Source organism: Dama dama, chromosome 14, assembly GCF_033118175.1.
Source record: "Dama dama isolate Ldn47 chromosome 14, ASM3311817v1, whole genome shotgun sequence".
Classification (NCBI taxonomy): domain Eukaryota; kingdom Metazoa; phylum Chordata; class Mammalia; order Artiodactyla; family Cervidae; genus Dama; species Dama dama.
Window position 1 is genome coordinate 44,363,072 of NC_083694.1, and position 23,540 is coordinate 44,386,611.

Here is a 23,540-nt window from a genome sequence, read left to right on the forward strand (position 1 = left end):
ATGTGGGTTTCGCCTTCCAATGGAGGGGATGTGGGTTCAATCCCTGGTTTGGGAGCTAAGATCCCACATGCCTCTCGGCGGAACCCCCCTCCCCAAAAAACATAAAACAGAAGCAATATCATAACAAATTCAGTAGATCTTAAAAATGGTCCACATCAAAAAAATCTTAAAAACAAAACAAAACAAAAAACAGGTGGTGGGCTGGATCTGGCCCTCAGGTCATAGTTTGCAGAACTTTGATCTCTAAGGACTGAGGCTGAAGCTGAAGCTCTAATACTGTGGCCACCTGATTCGAAGACTTGACTCATTAGAAAAGACCCTTTCCTAATGCTGGGAAAGATTGAAGGCAGGAGGAGAAGGGGACAACAGATGATAAGATGGTTGGATGGCATCACCAACTCAATGGACATGAGTTTGAGTAAACTCCAGGAGTTGGTGAAGGACAGAGAAGCCTGGTGTGCTGCAGTCCATGGGGTCACAAAGAATTGGACACAGTTGAGCGACTGAACAATTAAAAGAGGTGACATCCACCAAAAAAAGATGAAAGTGTGGATCCTTATGAGGTCCATGGCACTTGCAGCTCTGCTCTGTCCTTTTGTGGGGACATTCTGGTCAGGAAGGGGACCCCCTCACTTATAGATGACTCTGATGCTGCCTGCTGGCCAAGCCTGTGCCCCACTGCCTAGTTGGAGGTGCTGGGGAGGAGGGGGGAAGGCACAGAGGCACTGTGCCCCCTGAGTCCTCATTAACCTCTTTTACTTTGCTAGTAATTCTGATTTATCATCAGACTGCAGGCCTGATTAATCTGTTCCTAGTAATACACGTAAAGCCGCTCTCCCAACCGCTCACCGGGGACAGCTGGCCACCGTTGCAGGCTGCTGCCTCTGATGTTGACTATTTTTGGTTACTCTTCTTGTCTCATTTATTTTTGATTTGGGTTGCTCACACAGACTGTATGTTCTCTTTCCTGCTCCTGCACTGAGATGAAATAAGTGTAGAATTTTAAAAGCCTGCTCATGGTGCCTCAACATGGTACCTGGAAGGTGCTGCCATCGGAGGTGGGGCTGCAGCCTTGCGTCACTCTCCTCGGCACAGTGACCTGTCCAGTCCTCGGGAAAGGCTGGGCCTTCAGGGTCCTGCATTGACACTGGGCTTAGAATAGCCTGGGGTCCAGGACATCTGAGTGTCCTCTGAGGGGTGTGGATGGAGAAGGCACCAGACGTGCACCTGAGCAGCATCCTTGACCTCATCCCTGAGCGAGGACCAGTCCAAGCTGCTGGGGACCGAGTGCGGAGGTTTGAGGAGCCAGGATAAAGGCTTCCATGTGCACTCACTCACTCAACCTTCACCCCACACCCTGTGAAGCTCATACTACTTACTACCCATCACTGGTGATGGCCGGGAAACCGAGGCTCAGGGCGGTTAAGTCGGTCTGGCCATGGCCCCCCAACAGCCCTGTGAGTCCCTCCTCTGAGCCACAGCCCCGTGCTGCCCTGAGCAGAGAGGAATAGCCGAATACCTCCTCCTGACAAAGGTGAGACAGTGTGCTTTCCAGGGTGAGAGTAGGCAGGGTGAGGGGACAAAGGGCAGAGTCAGGTGGGAGGTCTCATTAGGAGACCAGTGATGATCCAGGTGGGAGCTGGGGAGGCCCTGGCTGGAGTGACCGGGTGACCAGTGGAGCTGGGAGGTGGAGACCAAAGGGTCAGCTCGTGGGTGGATGTGGGGCCTTAGAGGAAGGTTGAGGTGCAGAGTGACCCTCAGGTTTCTGCAGAAGAACTGCCAGCTCCTGAGATGGGGGAAGTGGCGGGGTGCAGCATGTTGGGGGCTTTCTGGAGACTGGTGGTAGCTGTGGTCAGTCCGAGGAGTGCATGGAACACCCATCTGGGGCTGGGGTCCTCCTCTCCTCTCTTCTGCCACTGAGCTTGGCAGGTGCCACCCCTCTGCCCAGGACACTCTTACTGTGTGTCCTTACTCAGATGTCACCTCTCCAGGGGCCCGTCCACCATGTCAGCATGTGCATTTCCTGAGGAGCTTGTACCTTAACCTGTGGAAACACCACCTGGCTGTCCCCCAAGCAGACGGTGAGCCCAGAGGGCAGCCACTGGGTCAGTCTCATTCCCTGGGGAATCCTTTGTCCTGGGACACGGTGGTGCTGAATATGTGCAGGCAGGTCACGCCCACTCAGCATAATCATGTGCTCCTGCTTCCTGCAACCTCAGCACCTCCGCCAAGGGGTTTCACGGTGGGAGAGTGCAGCCCGCACAGGCCCAGGTTGGGATAGCAGGCCATCACTGGACTTGACAATCTCTACTAGGTCTGGAGTTCCTGACCAGTGCGATCTCTGGTTCATAACGCATGTATAGAACCAGGCATGCATGCATGGACATAGAGCACATGTATATGCATGTGTGAACACGTATATACACTCACACACCACCTCTACCATCTTCACCTTCATCATCTCCACCAATTCCATGACCTTCACCATCTTCACTTCCATTACTTCCACCACTTCCATCTCCACTACCTCCACCACCTTCATGTCCATCACTTCAACCTCCACCAGCTCCACCTTCATCACCTCCATCACCTCCATGACCTTCACCATCTTCATATCCATCATTTCCACCACCTCCATCTCCACCACCTTCATGACCTCCACCACCTCCATAACCTTCACCTCCATCACTTATACCACCTCTACCTCCACCAACTCCACCTTCATCATGTCCACCACTTCCATGATCTTCACCATCTTCACGTCCATCACTTCCACCATCACCATCTCCACCACCTTCATTACCTCCACAGTCTTCACCTCTACCACCTGTACACCCATTACCTTCACCAACTCCACTTTCATCACCTCCACCACCATGACCTTCACCTCCCTCACCTCTACCTCCACCAACTCCACCTCCATCACTTCCACCAGCTCCATGACCTTCACCTCCATCACCTCCACCTCCACCAACTCCACCTTCATCACCACCACCTCCATGACCTTCATGTCTATCACCTCCACCACTTTCATCTTCATCACTTCCACCTCCACCACCTCTAGAACCTCTACAACTTCCATCTCTATCACACCCTCCACCTTCACCCCAGGCTGCCTCCTCTTCCTCCAAGCACTGCTACTTTGGAATCTCCCCTGCTGAATAACCCTCTGAGCTTAAGTTCTCACCTCCATGCCAATGAGCCCACAGCTGCACCTCCATCCCACCCCTCTGACCTGAGCCCCAGGTTCAGGACCTTGGCGGCCTGTTGGCTCCATCCACATGGCTGCCTCTAGAACATTCCCTCTCTTGCCCATCTTCACTGCTGGCCTGGGGTTGTCCACCTGTCACCAGAGTCCCATTCCCTGATGCTCCTGTACCTATGGCAGCCCTGGCCCTCGTTCCTGCCACTCCCCCTGGGGGAGCAACATCATCTGCTGGCAAAGTCTCCAGCCTTGGGGTCCAATGCCATGGCTGCTTCTCCAGCCTGCATGGGTCACCCCACACTATCATACTACAGTGGTTAACCAACAGTGGGGAGGAATTGGCACTTTTCATTTCTAACACCTCTGTCAGCTACATCTTCTAAATGACCCTTCTTGATGCTCCGAGAAGCAAACAGCTGGGGCAGGTCTACTCGACTCCAAAGCCAAGATTCTTAAGGCGACCTCCTGCCATCTTTTTCCAGACTCTCATGATGATTCCTGGAGAAGAATGCTCCCTATAGCTTTCTGGTCTAAATCTTTGATATTCAAATACCAGCCCAGCCTCTGGGCACCCTCATCTCCAATAAAATCTCCCTCTCTTGCCTAAATCCAACTGGGAAATATAAGGGGCCAATGTACTAGGCCCCCCGCCCCACACCTCAGGCTTTCCCACCCCTTTAATTCACCTGAGCAGGGATGAGAAAGGACTTGTTAACTTGTCCTTGGAACATGAATAACCTTGGACCAGGCATTCCACCTGTGCCCAGGGGATGGGGATGATTGAAGGGTGAGGGGCAGGCAGCAATCCCCCAGTTCCCAGAAAACAATCCCTATGGGATCCCCAAGACAGGGATTTTTCAAAGTCTGTGTGTTCTGGTCACACTTTAGATAGTTCTTCAATCTAAAATTTATCTACTTATTTTTCTAGTGATCTCTGAATTAGAACAAGTAATGCTGGCTTTCCCTTGATTGCAGGAACAGTGAGTTTCATTTCAAAATAAGCTTATTTAAGAAGAAAGTTTAACCAGCTAAAAGAGAAATGCAAACTCAGAAACAGATCTGGCTGTGTGCACATATGACTCATAGCAGCAGATGAAAGGCCGGTGGCTGGAGTGTGGAAATACTTGCCAAAGACAGAGACAGACAGATAGACAGAGATAGAGAGACAGGGGGACCAGAGTGCAGGAGAGACAGTGCTTCCTGAACCTGTAGCATCAGAATCTCATCTCTGGAAATCCCAGGAGGAGGTGCATAGACTGCATAGGGCAGAGTGAATTCCGGGTCAGCATGCAGTTCTTTCTTTTTTATTAGAACTAATTTTAAATGCCCTTTTGTGAAAGTGTATCAGAGTTCCTCCCATTATAGGAAATTTATCAAGACAGTCTAGGGAGAGACCACAACCCCAGCAGGATGGAGTGCTCCAGGCCAGCCCTGGGGAGGTGCTCTAATGAAGGTCTGGGTGGGGGATGTGCCTCTGAAGGTGTGTGTGTGTGTACACACACAAGCACACGTGTGCGTGCACACATAGACACACACACGGGCCAACTCTATTTATCAGCCCAGCAGCCCAAGGTCTGCTGTCCATTCACATAGCCTTAGAGATGCCAGGGAAGCCCTCTCCTTCCACTGCCTGCACGCTCCACCACTGGCTTCCTGCCAGTCCAGGAAGGTGGCACCGAGCCCCGCATGTGGAAGTACCTGCAACCTCATGGTCAATGTCCCAGGCCAGCCCTGGGCAGCTTCCTGCTGCTCTGAAAAGCAGATGCTCCACAGGGTCAGTGAAGACGAAGGACTCAGGTCTCCACCAGGTAGGCGGTGATGGCCACAAGGTCCTGAGAGCCACCTGGGTGACCCAGACATCAAGCCAGAGAACATTTCAAACATACCCTCAGAGAGTGTGCCCCATACCTCTGGGGGGAGGCAGAAGGGCTGGGCCCGTTCCCACCTCCCCTGGGACGAAGTGCACCCAGGGGTGTGTTTGCTCTCCTCTCTCTCCTGCCTCAGTGGATGCTCCCAGAGTGATGGAGGAGGGGCTGCTTCCTCTGGGAAGCCAGGCCACAATCAAATCAACAGGCATCTCCCCACCAGGCAGCCACACATGAAGCAGCCCCTTGGAGGAGGCTGGGGGTCGGGGGGCCCCACACAGTGTGAGATCTGAGTAGGGGTGTGCTGGGGGGGGCAGAGCTGTGTCCCCAACATTCCCCCACCCCTGCTCTCTTTTCATGATGAGAGCATCTCTCCTCCATTCTGGTGTCAGGAGCTTGTCCTTCAGGGGGAGAGGGTCTTAAAGATAAAGAACAGTGGGACCAGAAAGCTCTGTCCCCTGTGCTGGCCACCATCAGGGGGACTGGGGCTTCCTGCTGCAGAACAGGGACTCAGCTGACTGCCTGAAAGGCCTTTCCTTGTGAAACCCAAGCCCTGCCCTTCATCCCAAAGCGAAAACCAGCTGCAGGTCTAAACGGCCCACCTCCAGGGTTCCCTTCGCACCGGTGCTGGTAAGGATCTAGGTGAGGCTGGACTCCCCCTGCACCACCACTCACCAGCTCCCTGGGGGGCGGCCATGCAATCTCAGAGGACTCCAGGCAGCACCCACAGGCAGCACCCTGCGGCCAGCACGGTGCGCATCTCCAGTCAGTTGGCTGAGGCTGCAGTGCTGTGAGTACCTGGCTGGGGCGTCAGAGACAGAAGCTCTGCATCCACCTCTGAGCGGGATAATCAATAAGCCCAAGGACTGCGGGGCGGTGGGGGGCAGGAGGGGAGGAGGTCCAAGCACACGCATCCTCTCCCCCCAAGTGGTCAGACCCACAGTGAACCTGGTTTTCCCCACTCTTTGAGGGGCATCCTGAATAGAAGGGACAGAGAGACATCTCATCTCCTATCACAGTGGATTGGGGTCTTTCCAGCTGAGTCAGGATGGGAGGAAAACACAGAGTTGGGGGCAGGGAAGAAGGACCGCCCCCCCACCCCCCCCCACCGCGTCCCCGCCCCACCAACCAGTGATCAGGGCTGTGATTCCTGCAGTGATTCAAAGCCTGACTCAGCAGATGACACGGGAGAGAGCAGAGGCGGCCCCAGCTCCCGGCAGGCGGATGGATGAAGCAGCTCCAAGCTGCTGCCCTGGTCTGGGGAGAGGGGTGGGTTTTTTAACTGCTTACCCCCCAGGATGGCAGCAGAAGGCAGAGGCCGGCATGCTGGAGTCCCCCAGACAGGCAGTCTCAAAGCCGGTCTCTCCAGTCTAAGTGGGTGCACTGGCGCCCTCTTGTGCCACCAAGCAGTCCTGGACACACAGTCCCCTGTCCCCTCCCCCGGGCATGCGGGGGTCTCTCTCTCTGGGGCTCTGGATGACCTGGGGCCGGGAGGCCTTGGGGAGTGGTGGATGTTCTCACCCGCGGAGGTAACACTGAGGGGCTGGTGATGGGCTGTGGGGATGGGGGCTGCCTACTTCTGGCCAGTCCTGCTCAGGGACCTCTGGCCACCGTGTCCAGCTAGCCCCTTCCCTGTACTTGGCACAGTGCCTGGTACAGCATGAGGCTGACTATCCGTGGCTGATCCCCAGAACTTTGCATGATCACACACATGGCGGTGCTGGACCCCTGGAATTCAGGTGGATTTTAATGGTGACTCTTAGGAGATGCTGGGGGACAGACCTTGGTGCCTTTTGTAGAGGGAATAGGGAGGCTGAGAAAAAGGTTGCTTGCCAGTGTCTGATGGATCTGGTACCCCTAAAGGCTGTAGCATAAACTTGCCCCTCCCTGGCGAGGCACAGGCTTGCATCCTGAAAAGGGGGGCCTCTCTGAGCTCCTCCCATCTGCCCTTGATGGAACACACTGTCCTGCCTCACTTGCTCACCGTCACCCACAGATGAGCTCCGTGAGGCCTCCCCAGGCTGCTTGCCCACTGCTCTGAGGCCAGGAGGACACTCTGCCCTCTAAGCACACTGGCAGCTGTGGGCAGGGTGACTCCACACTGGATCCCATTCCTCACCATGGGCCCCGGCTCTGGGTGCAACTGCTGGCTTTTCAGCAGGGTGATCCAACTCAACCCAGCTCAACCCCAGGTCCGCCTGTCACTCTTCCACTCTTGCCCTGTAGACAGTAACACCTGACATGCAGTCCCTACCAATGACGAAGAATCAGAAGACCAGAAAGAAAGCCACAGAGGGGGCTCTGGGGGCGGTGGTGGGAATCAGTGGCAGAAACCTGCTGTAGTGGCTCAAACCATGTCCCTGCCCATCAAAGAAGTGAAGTGAAGTGGAAGTTGCTCAGTCGTGTCCGACTCTTTGCGACCCCATGGACTATACAGTTCATGGAATTCTCCAGGCCAGAATATTGGAGTGGGTAGCCTTTCCCTTCTCCAGGGGATCTTCCCAACCCAGGTCTCCTGCATTGCAGGTGGATTCTTTACCAGCTGAGCCACCAGGGAAGCCCAAGAATACTGGAGTGGGTAGACTATCCCTTCTCCAGTGGATCTCCCCGACCTGCCCATCAAAAGACATGTCAAAGTCCTGATCCTTAGTATGGTTGAATATGCCCTTCTGCAGCAAAAAGGTCATTGCACATATAATTAAGGCATGTTATCTTGGATTGGGGCTTCCCAAATGGCTCAGTGGTAAAGAATCTGCCAGGAGACATGGGTTTTGATCCCTGGGTCAGGAAAATCCTTGGAGAAGGAAATGTCAACTGACTTCAGTAGCGTTGCCTGGGAAATCCCATGTACAGAAAACTCTGGTGGGCTACAGTCCATGGGGTCACAAAGAGTCGAACATGCCTGAGCTACTGAGCATGTGCAGGCACATCCTGGATTGACCTGTGTGTTAGTCACTCAGTTGTGTCTCACTCTTTGTGACCCATGGACTGTAGTCTGCCAGGCTCCTCTGTCCATGGGAATTCCCAGGCAAGACTACTGGATTAGGTTGCCATGCCCTCCTCCAGGGGACCTTCCTGACCTAGGGATTGAATCCACATCTCCTGCATTTCCTGCATTGCAGACAGATTCTTTACCACTAGGATCACTTGGAGTGGACCCTAAATTCAGTGACAGGTTTCCTTACAAGAGGAGAAGACACAGATGCAGAAAAGGAGGCAAGGGACGGAGGCAGAGTTTGGGGTGATGCATCTACCAAAGCAAGGAGGGCCAAGGATGACCAGTGATGCTGGATGTCGAGAAAGGCCTGGAGCAGACTCAGAGCTTCCACAGGGAACCAGCCCTGCAGACACCTTGATTTTAGACTTCCAGCCTTCAGAGCGGCCAACGAATAAACATAGCCATTTTTAACTCCCCCACTTGTGGTCATTTTCTCCAGCACCCCTGGGAAGCAGACTCACCGGCCACCCTTGGAAACCCCCTAACCTTAGCAGGTTGTAGGCAGAGGCTGCTCTCGATGGGGGTGGTGACCCTCTGCTGGGGGCCTGTGTCTCCAGCCCTCGTTCAGTTCCACACCTTGGGGGAGGGGGTGTCTGCAGGCAAATTTCTGCAGCTCTCCGTGTGTAGTGAATAGGCTCCTGGGGCTCTCCCTGCTCTCAGAGGACTGTAGGAATAAATAACAAATGATTTCAAAGAGGATTACGCTGCTGGGACCACATGACAGAGGCATGAAAGATTAATATCTTGCCCATGCAGCACTATACTAGCAATTCGAAAGCCAGGTTTATTCCACCCCATCCATTAAAGGCTCTGTTGAAATTAAAAGGGATGCAAAAGAAAGTCATCAGGCACTGCACCTTTGCAATCTTGTAATGAACAGGAAAAAAAAAATGCATTTTTAAATGAAAATACTCATTGAGGGTGAAGCTGCGAGGAAGCTACTCCAGTGAGGCGTGGCTGCTTTGTGGGTGTGCGGCACAATTTTCTGGGAAAGCAATCCGGTAATAGAGGCCCAGAGCCTTGGATCCAGAAATCCGACTTCTATAAACATAACCTAACTATTCAAGGTCCGTCTAGTCAAAGCTATGGTTTTTCCATAGTCATGTATGGATGTGAGAGTTGGACCATAAAGCAGGCTGAGCCTCAAAAAATTGATGCCTTCGAATAGTGGTGCTGGAGAAGACTCTTGATAGTCTCTTGGACAGCAAGGACATTAAACCAGTCAATGCTAAAGAAACTCAACCCTGAATATTCATTGGAAGGACTGATGCTGAAGCTCCAATACTTTGACCACCTGATGAGAGGAGCCAACTCACTGGAAAAGACCCTGATGCTGGGAAATATCAAGGGCAGGCGGAAAAGCGGGCAACAGAGGATGAGATGGGTGGATGGCATCACTGACCCAATGGACATTAATTTGAGCAAACTCCAGGAGATAGTGAAGGACAGAGAAGCCTGGAGTGCTGCAGTCCATGGGGTTGCAAAGAGTCGGACATGACTGAGCAACTGAATAACAACAACCATTCAAGAGGAAATAAACTTAGATGCACACCAGTGTTCATGATGGCACTATTGGGAAGGGTGAAAAATTGCTAAACCCCTAAGGAGATCATGTTTAAGTGAATTACGGAAAAATGATGGGATGTGAGTCGGGTTCTTGCAGTGATGACTCCCTGTTGGGAAGATGCTCAGACAGTGATGTGAGTCAGGGAAGTGGAGAGCCCCATGATTCTGCAGGTGGGAGGGGAAAGCATCCAGGACGTGGGGAGGGGGTCCAACCTCCCAACTGCATCACTGCTGACTCAGTGACTCCCTTCTGGTGGGGTGTTTGTGTGTATGAGGCAGGGGAAGACAGACTCCAGGGGTAGCACGGGGAGTCCCACATGGGGCTCTGCCAGCACCGAGCTGAGGGCTGGGCTGGGCCTTCTTGCGCTTTCCCCTTACCAGGCATCCTGGCCACTCTGGCCCAGCGGGGAGGCCAGGAGTGAGGTGACCTGAGGCCCAGAGTCCTCTGGTGGCTGTGAGACCTGAGGTTAAGCATGAAACCCGTTCTCACCCATGAAGCACCAACTTCGGGAGTGGCTGGAGGATCAAGAGTAAATGCTTGTGGGTTTAAGCAAGAGCCTGACAGAGCAAATCCTGGACCAAGGGCAGCTGCTGATACAAATAATGACAGGAAAGCCATCACCCTAGCTCTCCTCTTCCCCATCATCATGGTCATCATCACTGTTGTCATCACCAACATGATCATCATCCTCATCACCACCATCTCCATCATCATCCCCATCAGCACCACCATCATGGGCATCATCATCGTCATCACCAAATGATCGGCATCATCGACACTATCACCACCTTCACTACCATTACCACCGATCCCATCATCACCATCCCCACCAGCACCATCATCATGGTCATCATCACTGTTGTCATCACCAACATGATCGTCATCCTCATCACCACCATCTCCACCATCATCCCCACCAGCACCATCATCACCACCACTACCACCACCAGCATCAGCATCCTTTTCCAGCATCATTTGAAGCACCTGCCTCCTTTCTGCAGCAGGGCAAAGGCTTTTGGTCATCTAGCCTCCCTCCTGGAGACCACCAGCTTCCCTGGAAATCTGCCCACGGGACATGGCCTTCTCTGTCTGCCACCTGGGACCACTCAATCTGGGTGCCCTGGGATGGTTTCTGCAGTTTGAAGGAATTATCTCCACATAATTAAGTGGCTCTGCTATAAACACATGAATGTGGCTGCTGGGCACTAAGCATGTGATCTGTTTGTGGGGCTGCCGGGCTGCAGGACACGGCTCATCTGTCTAGATGCCAGGCGGCTGGGAGCCTGTGGCCATCAGCCTGTCATGCCAGTCCCTGGACCACAGCTGCCTCAGCACACAGGCTCTGACACCTGGCTTTGTCTCACCCTCAGCTGTAGGGATGTATCCCTGCCGACTGCCACCTCTGGCTGGGTGCCAGGTCCCAGAGGCCACGGCTGCTTTGCCTTCCCTGAGGCACTGCCTGTTGTTCAAGGTGCGGCAGGATTGTGCCCCGGGGATATGATACTTTGCAGATGATCCATCAATGGAGCGGTCTGCCTGAGGGAGATGCAATAAGGGAGCCTACAGTGGGGACGGCCTGTGTCTGCTTCCAGGTAGCCCAGGCCTGGTCCCATGGCTTCAGCTCAAGGACTCAAAGCTCACTAGGTGGCCAGAGCATTGCAAGTCAGCTCCTCCAAGCACGGACTCTGGAAGTTCCTGGGGCAGATGAGTGGACAGAAGGGGAGGCGGGAGGGCAGTCTTGCCCGCGGGCAGTGCCAGAACTGGCACTAGGACTTCATTCCTGGAGTGAAGCCTCACAAGAAATGGAAGAGCGGAGGGTGCTCAAGACTGTGGCATCACCTCTCTGCAGCTCCGAGCCCTGGAGATGTCAACACAGTGAGGGAATGGGTTGTGAGGGTGGGCCTTGGACATTTGAGATGCAGTTGCTTGAAGGACCAAGGTCTCATGGAAGTCGAAGAAATCAGCCTGGGTCAGGCAAGATTTCCTTGGGCTTAAAGGGAGGGTGACGGCCCTGGAGGTCCTACCCCACCAGCAATATTCACCCATGTGCTGCATGCTAAGTCACTCAGTTGTGTCAGACTCTGCGACTCCATGGACTGTAGCCCACCAGACTCATCTGTCCATGGGATTCTCCAGGCAAGAATAGTGGAGTGGATGGCTATTTCCTCCCTCCTTCAGGGGGTCTTCCTGACCCAGGGATCGAACCTGAGTCTCTTATGTCTCCTCATTGGCAGGTGTGCTCTTCACCACTAGTGCTACCTGGGAAGCCCATATTCACCCACATGAACAGAGCAGTGAGTATCTCCCTGGAAGACCAGGCACGGGCTGTCTGGTTAATAAAAGAAGGGAAGGGACCAGGTTGGGGGATGCGGGTGCACCCTGAAAGTGCTCTCATGAATGGAGGAGGTTCAGGGATGCTTTGGCACTTGGTTTCTGACCAAGGTTTTCACTTCTCTGATATTCCTGAGTGAGGTGGCAGCCACCAGCCTCCCCTGTTCTGCCTTCTGGGAGGGTCCATCATTTCTGATCATTGCCAAGTACCTGCTTCTGCCATGTGCCTGCCCAAGGGCTGAGCTGGGGGTACAGAGGTGACTGGACAGACATGACCTATCTTCAGGGGGCACATGCTCTAGAAGGGACCGGACACTGGTAGCTCAGAGAGACTTATGGGAGGCTGGCTGGGGGCTCAGGGAGTGACACTAGCTGGCGGTCAGAGTTGCCTGGGGGTCTCATGCTGCCAACAAGTCTGATTCCTCCATGAACCCCAGTTCCTCTCTCCCTCAAATGAGTGGCTGGATCACATGGTGTCAAAGAGTAAGGAGCCCAAAGGGACTTTCCTGAGGACTGCTGGCTACTCGAGCTCAGCCCAGCCACTCGATAATAAATTAAATAGACCCTATAACAGTTTATATGCCTGCTGGCTCAGGGCTGCTTTAGAGACCAGGGGCTCTGCATGAACCTGAGGGCAAGTGCTCTCTCATCCCCTCAAGGGACTGGGGAAGTGTCCCCTGTCCTGTGCCCTTGGCCCCTGACCCAGGGCCCTTTGCTTTGCAGAGGTCTGGGTGACTGGGGCTGCATCTGCCGCCCCCTCTCCTGCTGCTCACAAAGGCTGCTGCCCAGGGGCCCACACGCCTGTACCATGGGTCCCCGCCAGGCCCTCGGCATCCATACAGCCCAGCAGGTGGCTGGAAGCCTCCAGCAGTTCCCCATTGTTACCATGGTTACCAGGGTGCCGGAAGGTGGGGAGAAACCCTCTCCTCTACATCCCTCCCAGCAGTACCCCAGTGGGCCTTGCCAGAACCTTCCAGCCCTGGGTGAGGCAGGGAGTAAGGGCCCAGTCTGATACACAGGATTTGTGCATGTGTTTTGTGGTGGTGGGGGGGGAGGGGCTATGGCAATCATGGCAGCTGAGGAGCTCAGGGCTCCCAAGGGAACTATGAGCAGGGGACAGGGTGGGGGCCTCCAGGGACCTGTCGGCTCCCTCTCCCCCATTCTGGATGCATGACCCAGCGCAGACCCACAGAGGAGCCTCATCTGTTCTTTTGTTCTTGGCAAGGTCACAGGATGCCTGGAAAAAACCACTGCAAATCCCAACAAAACAGTGCCCCCTTTCTGCAGGGAAACAGGTGCTCTGACTCTCAGGCGCAGAGATGCCTACCTGTTTACACCCTCCCATGTCCCAGCCAGGGCACATCTTTCCTTTAAAGATAAGTAGCCTCTTAGACTTCCCTGGTGGTCCAGTGGTTAAGACTGCCATGCAACACAGGGGATACGGGTTTGATCCCTGGTCAGGGAACTGAGATCCCACGTGCCGTGGAGCAACTAAGACCACGTACCACAGCTACTAAGCCTATGCACTCCACAGCCCAAGCCACAACTAGAGAGCCTGGGCAATGCAACAGAAGATGCCGTGAGGATCCTGCATATGCCACAACAAAGATCAAAGGTCCCGCATGCTGCAACTAAGATCCAACACAGCTAAATAAATAAATAAATATCAGAAAGCAGAGACATCACTTTGTTGACAAAGGTCCATATAGTGAAAGTTACAGTTTTTCCAGTAGTTATTATGTACAGATGTGAAAGCTGGACCACAAAGAAGGCTGAGTGCTGAAGAACTGATGCTTTCTAACTATGGTGCTGGAGAAGACTCTCGGGAGTCCCTTGGACAGCAAGGAGATCAAACCAGTCAATCTGAAAGAAAATCAACCCTGAATATTCACTGGAAGGACTAATACTGAAGCTGAAGCTCCAATACTTTGGCCACCTGATGCAAAGAGCCAGCTCATTGGGAAAAACCCTGATGTTGGGAAAGATTGGAGGCAGGAGAAGAGGACAACAGAGGATGAGATGTTTGGATGGTATCACTAACTCAATGGACATGAGTTTGAGCAACTCTGGGAGATAGTGAAGGACTGGGAAGCCTTGCTTGCTGCAGTCCATGGGGTCGCAAAGAGTCAGATACAACTGAGTGACTGAACAACAACAACAAAAAATAAAGATGAGCAGCGCCTTGGACTTCCCCGGTCCAGTGGTTAAGACTGCACTTTCAATGCAGGGGGCATGGGCTCGACCCCTGGTTGGGGAACTAAGATCCCACATGCTGCTTGGTGTGGTCCCTACCAAAACAGATGAGCAGGCTCCAAGATCTTTCCTCAACCAACCCCGCGCCATCTCATGAGGACTCCCCCCAGCTCCCCACACCACCGCTGCAACCGCCAGCCATCTCTGCACCTTTGTGTGTGGTTCTCCCTGCCCAGAAAGCCGCCCTGTCCTTTCTGTCTTCAGTGAGAACCACAGCAGCTCCAGCCTCACCTCCTCCCTTCCTGACCACGTGGATGCACCTTGTTCTGTCGTGTTGCACCCACTGGGCCTGCAGTCACTTTCGCTGAGCCCACGTCTCCTCCCCTGCTGACTGAGGGGCCTGAGGGCAGTGGCCCTGTCTGTGCCCCTGTTTCTTGGGTCAGTGAAGGACGGGGTGGAGCACAGGCCGCACCTGCACAAGGTGAGGCTCAGGAGTAGGGTTGCTCCTACGAGCAACGAGAGTCCCTCGTGTTGTGACCTCAGGCCCAGGGTGGCGGATGGGTCTCATCTGAACAGGCCCTTTGTCTAGGACGTGGTCCACATGTACCCCACAGGAGCTGCCCCAAGTGCCACCAGTGGTCTTTCCCAACCCAACTTTCAACCTTCGAGCTGAGGAGGAAGCATGACAGTCTCCCCAGAGCCCCTGTTGTGCCCCCGGCAGGGACACAGGAGGGTCAGGGCTATGTGTCCCTGCGGAAGGGGGTGGCATTTTGTTGGGATTTGCAATAATCCCTTTTCTGGGCATCCCGTGACCTTGGCAATAGCAGGGCAGAGATGGCTCTAGGCTCCTGGACTGGGTGACAAAAAACACCTTCTCCTCGGTGAGAGACAAAGGCAACACTCCCCGGGGGGTGAGGGAGCTGCTGAGCAGAGGTGTGGGGGAGGGTGGGCCTCACGAGAAGGGGAGGGGATGTCACAGGTTCAGTCCCGAAGGACCGGCCCGTTCCTGAGTGGAGCACCTGCTTCCATCACTCAGGACGGGTGAGAGAGTCAGCCTCCTGGCCAAGTGTCATCCCAGGATGACTGGGGCATGGCTGACATCAGCAACTCCCCACCAACGGCAGGAATCAAGCTGGATTTGGGATTAGAAGCTGATAAAAGCATAGCAGGTGGCCAGTCGAGTGAGGGCTTCCCAAGTTCCAGAGCGTTGAAGCAGCCCCAGGAAGCCCCGCTCATCAGAGCTTCCAATGGTCAAGGTGTGTATCCTTGGGTGTCACTTTACAAAGTGGAAATGGGAAAGTCTGCTGCAAACTTTGAGTGTTTCTCAAAGTGCTGCCTCGGAACCCCAGGCCAGTGGCCGCTGAGCCCCACCAGGACTCGAGAGGGCTGTTTTCATTCTCCCCCTGTGATCCTAATGTGTGTCTCAGGGCTCAGGACCTCCTGGCCCCTCTGGGGGCATTGGCCCCCAGTAGCCCGGGTTCAGATCCTGACTCCCTCCTGTTCATGCTCTGTGACCTGAGGACAATCACCTCAGTTTTTAGGGCCTATTTCTGCACCAGTAAAAGGGGGACAATATCAGCTCCTTAAACTGAAGTCGACATAGAACAGGGCAAAGAGGGTGGCATGTGCACTTGTTGTGGGGATGGGGAGCTCCATCACCTCCACTCCTGGTAGAGACTGGTCCCCGCAGCATGGGGCCCGCCTGATGCAATGGACACCTCTCCCGCCCCTGTCTCCATTTCCTCCTGGGCTCCAGGGTAACCCAGGGTCTCCTCCTGTCCTGACCTTCATCTCCTCTCTTGAATCCTGCACTCAGGACCACTTCCTAGGCTCCTTCTTCTGCCCCCTTCACTCTTGTCCCCACCTGCAGGGTGACCTGGTCTATTGCCCGGGCTGTGACAGGTGGGTGCTAGTGATCACGTTTGGCTTGAACCCCGTTTGAACCCAGGGCTCCCCATTCAATGCCCACAGCCAAACCGAAGGCCAAGGCACATAACTTGGACCCAACGAGGCAGGGTCAGCAGGGTGCAGGCTGACGACACCCAGGGATGAAAGCCTGGGGTCCCAGGCTCCTCTCACCTTCCACATCCCACTGCCACCCAGCTCCACAGAGGCTGTGTTCTGCTGCCCTCCTGTCTGTTCGTTCTATTCGTCGGCTCCAGACATATTTATGGGGTCCTGCTCTGTGCTAGATGCTGGGTCTACAGAAGCACCCAATAGAGACAACAGTCTCCCCTTAAGAAGACACGCGGTCTCCTCCACCACCATACCCGGTCTTCACCACATGTCATAGACACATCTGCCTCTTCCATCCTGGCCTGGACATGTCACTGCCACCTCCAAAGCCCCCACTCATCCGACGGCTGGTCTCTCAGACCCCAGTTCCTTCCCCCCCAACGACTCCCATAGGCACCTTCCACCTGTGCTTCCCCTGGATCTCGGCCATTGTCCAATGCACTCCGCCCCCACTGTCCTGCCTCCAGGGTCTTGCCCATGCAGGGTCCCCTCCCAGACAGTCCTTTCCCAGTTTTGCTGTCACAACCCTGCCTCCTTTCAAGGTCTGGGTCAAGGGTCAACCCCACTTGCCCTCATCTCTTCTCTCTTAGCAGAGGCATCTCTGATGGTTCATGTTCTGTGGTTACTGCCTCCCCTTCCTGGCTCCTGGCCTCTAGAGGTGGAGGTGAGGTGGGTCTTGCTCACTCTTGGCCCTTCATGTGTCTGCCGCAAAGGCCTTTCCCCATTGGAGGTATTACAGGTTTTAAACAATGTTTAATTCTAATTTACTTTTTAATCTGTGGATTCATCAGAATTTCCTTGTTCGAGTTATTTCTGAGTCTCCTCCATCCAGAAGGGGCAGGAAGGGCACTGTTTCCAGGGAGCCCCTGCCATCACAGGAATGCAACGTTCCCAGGCAGAATTCTAGCTCCTTCTGCCCTGGGCTGCATTTGACAGCTTTTGGACATCAGACTGGAGTCTGCTCTGAGAGATCGTAAAGCTGCTGAGGGATGGAAGATGAAAACATGCCGTGGTGCAGAGGGTGGGTGAGCTGGGGGCTGGGCTCTGCAGCCTCCTGGTGCCCACGGGCCACTGCACAGGTGGGCAGGCAGGCAGACGGGTGTCCTCCAGGAGGCCTAGGGTAGGGAGGACAGGGCAGGGTGTGTCCCTCCACTCACAGGGAGGCTGTGATCTGCACAGATAGGTAAAGCCCTCCTCCTTCCATGAGAGCCACCAGCTGGGCTCTCCCAGGTTCCTCTCCAGGAGCATAAGCCCCTCTGAGGAGCCCCATGTGGGCTCCTGAAATGACTCAGAGGGCGACCTGAGTCACTCTAATTGAGCCTTCCCGGGAGCCACCTGGGCTCCAGGTAGGGCAAAGGTTTGTGCTCAGCCTGTGACTGGACACAGAGGCTGGGAAGCCGATGAGGAGCTAGCCCTATGCCAGGGACTGTTCTTATGCCTCTACTTGTATCATTTTACCAAGCCTGAAAAAGGGAGATGCAAGCACAGGGTCAAGCAGCTGGGAGAGTGAGAGCTGAACATTCAGAGAGCTAGTTCTTCCCCGGGAGCCACAGGCCAGGACCGCTGTGCTTACGGACCAGATCCTGTATCTACGGGACCCAGAAATTGCTTGCTCACTGGAGAAACTAGCCTGACGATGAACAGTTTGCTGGTTTGCTTTGAACCCGGTGTGGGGATCTGAGAAGGAGTAACATGCACTTGGCTTTCATCCGTTGAGTTGGATGATGGATCTCAGCTACTTAGCAGTTGGGCTCAAGATCCATGATCAAGTTAGGTGTGGAAAACCCCCTAACAGGTCTCAAGATCTTGGTGGAGAAAAGGCCCCCAAGTGGGTCTGCAGCACAGGAGAGTTCCCGGCCCATCTCTGCTTTCCCCCTTTTCCCAATCCCATTTTATCTATACCCTGTGTGGCACCAAGACAGTCGTTTCTGCAAGCGCCTGTGTGTTGGAGTGAGAGGGAAGATGGGCTGCCTGCAAAGAGGAAGTTCAATGGAGGAGGGAGCCAGAGATGCGGGCGAACAGGTGTTGTGGCAAGGGACACATACAACCCCAGATGCCCCCAGTCTCCAGGGCTAACCACCTGATCACTTGGTGGAGCGGGGGGGGGGACCTCCTGAGACTCCATTTTCTAGCTGATGATTAGAAAGTATGCGGGTGCACTGCACGATCTGAGTGGGGGTGGCCGGGCCTGGAGTGCATCCCTTGGTGTAGAGAGAGAGGAAGGCTGGCCCTGTCTCAGCCCTGTGGGATGTGGCCAAAGGTATGAAGACCCAGTAGCTGCTCACCTCCGCCTGGGGAGGAAACTCACATTCCTGCCAAGGCCAGGTCGGATGGAAAGGCTTAAGCTCATCCCAGCAGTGATGGGATGACCAATCTAGTGATGTCCCCAGCTGGCCCCTTGTGTGCCCTCTGGGGGAGGTCCTGTCCCTTTTTCTCCTCTGCACCGGCTGAGCCAAGGACCACATCCCCTTAGAGTTGTCCAATGAAAGGGGGAACCTGCAGACGCTAGGGGACTGAGCGTGCTGGGCTTCCTGGTCATGAGAAAGGTGGCCTCCATATCCCTCAGGAGTGGGGGTTGAACCTGACCCTCCTGCACATTGGAAGAGATGTATCTATAGGGGGTAAGGATTTCTGGCACTTGTGGATGGGCTGGAGCCTGGTGGGTCAGGCAGGGGGCTGGTGCAGTGGGAAGAGAAGCCACGTTCCTCATGATCTGGAGGCCGGGCCTGTCTCGCCACCTCTCTGTGCCTGGTTCCCATCCAGACCAATCAGCCTCCTTCGCAGGGGGTGGGTTTACGGTTACTTACAAGGACCCGCAGCGAAGCAAGGTCAAAGCGCAGTGTCCCTTCTTCCCTTTGTCTCACCCAGTGGCCATCTCTTTGATGACATCTTTGGGACGACAGGGCCCTGGCTCTGGGGTGCTGCCAGGAAGGGCAGGATGCTGTGGCTGAGGGTTCTCTGCAGTTGGTGGCATCTCTGACTCCCAACAGCCCCAGTGACTCAGAAGCACCCATGGTGCTGTTTCCCCACATGTGTCAGCATGACCTCACAAGTGCTTCCCAAAGGGCCACTGGTTGGCACATCCATGGGGTGTTGGTTTCCTCCAGTGGGCAGAAAGAAATGCCTGGCTCAGACTGGCAGGAGGCAAAGGGTCTGACACCTCTGAGTGACCTTGGAGAAGTCTCTGCCTTTGGGCTTCTGCTGATGCCTCCCAAGTGGAAGATGCCCAAGCCCCTTGCAGCTTTAGCATGCTCACTTCTATGAGGTGGGAACCCTAGCTGCTGGGAAGGGATGGGGGGGCTGTCTCTGGCCCTGAAGACTGTCAAAGACAGTCTTCCCCAAATGCTGCCAGAAGTGCCACTGTTTTGCCTGTAATTCAGGGACTCCAGGAAATGGCTCTGGGATCTTTGGTGATGTGAAGGTCATGGAGAAGTGGAGGTCAAGGACTAGACACATGCTCCTTCCAGCCGGAGTCCTGGGAAACCATACACATTCCCCCGGGTTCCAGAAGCGGAGGAGGCCTTCCTTTGCCACGCGTGGAGCTGCCTAGTTGCTATGGCCCCAGCACCAACAAACAGGAAAGTTGAGAGGAGGCCCCCTCCCTTGCCGGAAAGTGCCAAACCAAAACTTGTACCACTCACTTCCTCCTGAATCATCTGGGGTTTAGAAGATCATTGAAGAAGGAAAGCCAGCCAGCCCCAAGGTGTGAAGCTTCTCATTCTGCCCCACCCGAGCTTGCTCGCCCCTGTGTCCCTCAATGCCACGGCCCGTGACCCTCAGCAGACAAGAAACGTGCTGTCTGTGTCACACCTGTGTACAGTTGCTTTCGTGCTCATTCATCCCTGTCCAGGCACCACGTCCAGACCCAAAAGGGTTCTGAGCATGAGACCTGGTTTCACACTGCTCAAGACCCTTCCTCCTCATGCACTGGCTCAGCCCCCACATGGTCTGGCGGCCGGCGCAGCAGAAAGAGGCACAAGGAACTGGACCTCGGGTTTGCAGGGGAGCCTCTAGCAGGCTGCTTTCGAGGTAGGAACGCACTGCAGCTGGAACACCCTCAATGTCATTGAGGCTGGGCATGGGCTTGGAGAGTGTGCCCCATGGACAGGACCTGGGTAGCCAATGCACTCTGGGCACCCCGTCATGACAGCTCAGGGGTAGGAGCCCAGGAACCACATGTGAGCCTAGGCTCTGCAGGGAGATCCACACACCAAGCAACAATCGAGAGGGCAGACACGACTCTCCACAGTCCCCAGACCCTGCAACGTGGGGCCTCAATGCGGTTCTGTTTTGCAGAGCAGGGGCTTGCTGTTGGCATTGAAAGGCGGATGGCATTTTTGAGGGGGAGGAGAAGTTGCAGAGAAAGGAGAAATCCTGAAACGACAGACAGTGGGACAGCTGTGGCCTGAACTTGGTGTTCCTGTGCCTCGGATGTGGATGTATTAATTTCCATAAATGCTAATAGCCCATTTCCCCAAGAGCTATTACTTATGTCATCTCCCCTTGGATGCGTTTCAACACAGGGCAGACAAATGAAAAAGGAAAGGACTGCCCCCACCGGTGGGTTTCCCGCTCCCCAACTCTGACCCCACCAGGTAGCTCAGGACTGTTTCCTAATGTGGCTCCTCTAATTCAGGGTCAAGACCCCCTGCCTTCAGCCCACAACCAGGTCCCTATCATGCCAGGAGGCAAAGAAAGTTACCACCCCAAAAATGCTGAATCACAAAGTAAGCTGAGCAGGAAAGTGGGGGTGGGGTGGGGAGGGACATCTTGGCCAGGGAGGAAGGCAGGACGCTAAGGGACTTCTCACCTGGAGACCCCCTGAGGCTGCTCTAGACAAAGTGTAGACCCCAAAGGAGCCCCTAGACAAATGCCAGGGTGAGCAGAGCCAGGGTAAGCTGCCTGGGTGACAGGGTGGAAAGGTGGGCAGGTACAGGACAGCCACTGCAGCAGGACGCGGTGCAGCAGCTGGGGCTCTGTGTCCTGCGTCCTGCGGGAGCAGCAGCAGGTAGGGGAGGTGGGGAGCTAAGAGAAGCTGAAGATGGGGTAGGGGCAGAAGGACCCGGGTGGGGTGCTGTGTGCAGGTAGCCAGATGAACTGGTGCAGGAGGGGAGTGCCAAGGTCCTGGGGAGCAGGGCAAGGTGGAGAGAGGGCGCCCACGGGGAAACGTAGGGATTGGGAGCAGAGTGGGTGGGAAGATGGGGCTAGGGACCTGAAAGGAGAGGCAGGATGAGCCTTTGGGAGAGAGATGGGGAGGACTAGGACCAGGAGCGCTCCGATGGGGGGGGGGGGGTGGTGCGCTGAGGCTGGAAGAGGGAATGGAAAGAGGGATGGGGGAGGGGGAGGCGAAGCTGCGGGAAAAGGAGGGGTCAGGGAGGGATGAAGTTAGGACAGGGGTCGGGATGGGAGCTAAAAGGTCGGGCAGGCTGGTAGACAGGGCAGGCAAAGGAGGGCGGAATGGGGGAAGGGATGTGATGGAGAAGGAGGTGAGCCGGCTGGAGAGGAGGTGAGGATGGAGGCGGGTGCGGGGACGCGCTGGGGACAAGGAGATGGAGAGTCAGCGCGGGCCTCGCGGTGCCCGCCGCCGCTCTCCCGGCGCACTGCAGGGGACTGCGCGGACGGCTGGGGTCTCCCCCTGCACTCACCTGGGGGCTCCAGCTCCGGATCCTCTATCCCGCTCCGGATCTTCCTTCCCGCCCTGCCCCTGCGACTTTAGCGCCCCCGAATCCCGCTCGCTCCACCAGGTTCCGCCCGCAGCATCTTCACCTCGTGGGACGCCCGGGGCCACTCCTCTTCTAGATTCTCATTGGCTGTTCTTCACGCCAGTCACACTCTTATTGGCTGAGGGATCGCCGACCATGCAAATTAGGACGGGCCCGCCGCCGCGCCGATTGGCTGGCGCTGCTGGAGCGGAGACCCTGGACTTGGGCTCTGATTGGTCCCTGCTTCCAGCTGACGCGGATGACGGAGAGCGAGTTCTTCCCCTTCCAAGACTCCTCCGGCTGGTGACAGGGGATCGGGCGCCCCTTGGCCGGTCCTCGGCCCTCAGGGTCTGCGGCTCCGGTGGGCACCGGCCAGCGCCGGGCCTCTGGATCCGTCGTAGAGGCACTTCCTCAGAAGCCTGGGGCTCGACGCCCGGGGGCGGGTGCGGCTGCTGCAGGCGCGTCTCCTAGGTAACGCTGCCCGCCATGGGCGGAACCACGTTGGCTGGCACCGTGGGGGAGGCTGAACTCAGTCCAGAGGGTCAGGGGCCCCCGAGCGGCCCGAGGCCTTGATCCCGGAGTGTGTGTGGGGTGCTCCGTCCGACTCTTCTTGGGGTCCGAGGTCTGAGGGGCGTGGCAACCCGGCGAGCGCGGGGCTGTGCCTGGGTCGGTCGCATTTTTCCTCCCCCCCTCCTTGACTTTTGGTGGCCCGGGCCGCCGGGTCCTGTTATCCGGGGCTTCTAGGGGCTCAACTTTTGTGCTTTGCCTCTCGACCCCGCACCCGCTGGCAGCGCTTCAGCTTCTGGCGACCGCGGTGCGGCCGGCTTGGGCTATGCTGAGACCGCGGCATTGGCCCTCCCCTTTTCCCGTTCGGACCCCTGCTGGGGACCCCTGCTTTGCCTGTCCCTGCTGGGTACCTGTCCCTTGCTGGTCCTGCAGACCCGACTCTGCGCCGCTGCCCAGTGGAGATCTGGAGACTCCCTGATCATCGCGGGATTCCCTGCTTCGAAGGTCCTGCCTGCTGAAGGCCTACCCTGGAGTTGCTCCCGCCTTCCCCTCCGCTGGCCAGCCCGCCGGCCTCCTGACCGCCTCCGAGCTCCCAACTTGGGCCCTTGTGCTCTTGAGACCGCCAGTGCTCGGTCTCCTGCTGTCTTCTTCAGGCCTTTGCACATTTCTTTCCATGTCTGTCTCTATAGAAGACAGATGCCTTGCAACCCTGGTCCTGCCTTCTGTGTCGCACTGTGTCATTTTGACTGAAGCACAGGTCGGAAGTCTCACAAGCTTGTGTAGTTGGAAAAGGTGTACTTTAGATGATTGTGCCTAGTCGCCGCTAGTTTCAAGCCGGGTCTCCATCACAGCTCCTTGCACCCTCCTCTCCTCTGTGACTTTCATAGGTCACAACCACATCCTTTGTGTGCTAACTTGTATCCTGTCTTCCTACCTCCCTTCAGATACATTCCTGGAGGGCAAGGAGGTTGTCTGCTGTGTTCTCCAGGGCCTGGCACTCGGTAGGTACTCAAAGAATACTCCTTGAAAGAGGAATTCCAGGCAGGGCTTAATTAGACTTCTGCTTACTCTCGAAAATAAAGGCTGGGGGGGGGGGGGGGAGGGGGGCGTTGCTTCCCAAGTGGTTCAGTTGGTAAAGAATCTGACTGCCAATGCA

General features: G+C 55.6%; 2 protein-coding genes across 2 annotated transcripts in view; one reads left to right on the plus strand and one right to left on the minus strand.

Annotated features, from left to right (window-relative positions):
- The window catches only part of KCNAB2 (potassium voltage-gated channel subfamily A regulatory beta subunit 2), a 95,296-nt gene extending 73,368 nt beyond the window's left edge, over positions 1–21,928 (minus strand). Inside the window, exon 1 of the mRNA XM_061160529.1 lies at positions 21,821–21,928. The gene's annotated coding sequence lies outside the window, so the exon portion shown is untranslated. The remainder of the gene's footprint in view (positions 1–21,820) is intronic.
- Positions 21,929–22,180: 252 nt separating this feature from the next.
- Positions 22,181–23,540, plus strand: part of NPHP4 (nephrocystin 4) — a 137,023-nt gene continuing 135,663 nt past the window's right edge. The window contains exons 1-2 of the mRNA XM_061160531.1: positions 22,181–22,348; positions 23,329–23,385. The gene's annotated coding sequence lies outside the window, so the exon portion shown is untranslated. The remainder of the gene's footprint in view (positions 22,349–23,328; positions 23,386–23,540) is intronic.